Genomic DNA, 2,169 nt, shown 5'->3' on the forward strand with positions numbered 1-2,169 from the left:
ATGAAAGCTTCTGGGGCTAAAGACATGGCTCAGTTAACAGCATGCCCCACTCTTGCAGAGGACCTGAGTTCAGTTCCCAGCACCTTTTCTGAGTGGTTCATAACTGCCTGCAACTCCAGCTCAAAGGTCACTCAATGCTTTTAGTCTCCCAGGGCATCCGCATATAAACACACACTCCTAAAAATAATAAAAAGACTTCTAAAAAGCACATTAAAAGAATAGAATTTTTTGTCCTTCAGAATTTCCTTTTATTTTTTATTTTATTTTTAATGCTTCACAAATTTGCGTGTCATCCTGGCACAGGGGCCATGCTAATCTTCTCTGTATCACCCCAGCTCCAGTATATGTGCTGCCAAAGTGCGCACCAAAATTCCATTTTAAATGGAGAAGAGAAAGACAACCTAAGAAGAAGCTGTCATGGGGTGTGACACACAGTAAGAAAGGCACCAAGTGTAACAGGAGTTCAGAAAAGGAGACCTTGGCTCCAGAGGGGGTTTTGGGGTGGGTGGGGGAGGGGGGACTCATTAGGGGTGAACTAGTTGAACTGAGTTATAAAGAACTAGAGTTTAGATAGGCAGATGTGGGTAAACAGCCTGCAGGCTGTTAAAAGGGTGAGCAAGAGACCTGGAGGTGGGGATGGACGACCTGTGTCTGGGAAACTACAAACCATCTAAACAAAAGATAGCAACCGGGAAGTGGGAAGTGCTGCGGTTGCGGGAGTATCTTCGGCTGCTTCAGTCAATAGTTGCTGAAGCACGAGCCCACGGTGCTGCGGGAGGGCCTTCCGCTCTGTCAGCCAATAGCCGCTGAAATACCAGCCCACTGGGGCGTGGTATATTTCTCTTTTAAAGAGAGCCACAAGTCTCGGCTCGGGCCTCTTGGTTCCTGTGCTTGGTGCTCCGGCTCCAGCGACTAGGCTCCCTTCCTGATGGTTTATGGTGTATGTAAGTTTTACCCCCTTTGAGTGGAAGAATAACGAGACATAGCCACAGTCCCAGAGACAGTAGATGAATATCTGAACCCGAGGGGTGGGAACAAGAGAGACTAGGAAACTGGTGAGGAACTAGGACTATGGGGGTGAAGGGAAGTGGTGAGGCAAGGACACTGGGGCAGATGACTCCCCTGATGGATGTTCTGAAGGCTGAATGGCTACCCTACTTTTTGAGCAGCACTTGTTTCCACATCCGGCCATCTGTCCAGAGCAAGTCAGGTTGACTAAACGGTACCCCAGCGAAGTATGGTGACCTACCCAAACCCTCAAGTCCAGTTTCACTTTCTGCAATTTCAGTTACCCATGACAACTAGGCTCCTAAAATATTAAACGGAAGATTTCAAAAATAAAGAATTGGAAAGTTTTAAATTGTGTATTGTTACACTTTAGGTCACCATTGTGTGTTGAAACACATGACCAAAGCAGCTTGGGGAGGAGAGGGCTTGTTTAGCATAGACTTCCACATCACTGCTCATCCTCAGAGGGAGTCAGGACAAGAATTCAAACATGGCAGGAACCTGGAGGCAGGAGTTGGTGCAGAGATCATGTAGGAATGCTGGTCACTGGCTTACCCCTCATGGCTTTCTTAGCTTGCTGTTTGTAGAACACAGGACCACCATCCTAAGGGTGGCCCTACCCACAGTGGCCTGAGCCCTCCCACATCAATCACTTGTTAAGAAAATGCCCTGCAGGCTTACCTACCGCCCAGTCTTATATAGGCATTTTTTCAATTGAAGTTCCCTCCTCTTAAAGGACTTTCACTTGTGTCAAGTTGACATAAAACTTTCCTGCACATGTACCATATGAGTAATGTGATAAAATCTCTGCTGTGCTCTGTCCTGTTTGGGACAGGTACCATTCCATTTGTCCAGGAAATCCACACTATATGACCAATCATCCCTTTATACCTAGTAGCCACCTCAGGTATCAGATCGCAATGCTGGATCGTGACGTGATGTCACAGTGTCTACACCACTCGTCTCACCTGGTGGCAGTGTAGAATCTCACATCATCACAAGAAGAAGGGTGGTGCACACTGGTAATTCTGTCATTTGAGTGGCTGAGGCCGTAGATTGTGAATACCAGGCTGGAATACACAGCTAAGGGCCATTTGAAGGAACATGTAGAAACCTACTATAGTAAAAGCTTCTTTGATGTAGGAGGGTCATCTGTCTATG

The 2,169-nt window shown here is 46.8% G+C and overlaps 1 non-coding gene across 1 annotated transcript; it reads right to left on the reverse strand.

Annotated features, from left to right (window-relative positions):
- Positions 1–258: 258 nt before the first annotated feature.
- Positions 259–365, reverse strand: LOC125416123 (U6 spliceosomal RNA). The gene has a single exon (XR_007236790.3). It is a non-coding gene; the product is annotated as a U6 spliceosomal RNA (small nuclear RNA).
- Positions 366–2,169: the final 1,804 nt, after the last annotated feature.

The sequence above is a fragment of the Myodes glareolus genome, chromosome 4, assembly GCF_982192425.1.
Source record: "Myodes glareolus chromosome 4, mMyoGla1.1, whole genome shotgun sequence".
NCBI lineage: Eukaryota > Metazoa > Chordata > Mammalia > Rodentia > Cricetidae > Myodes > Myodes glareolus.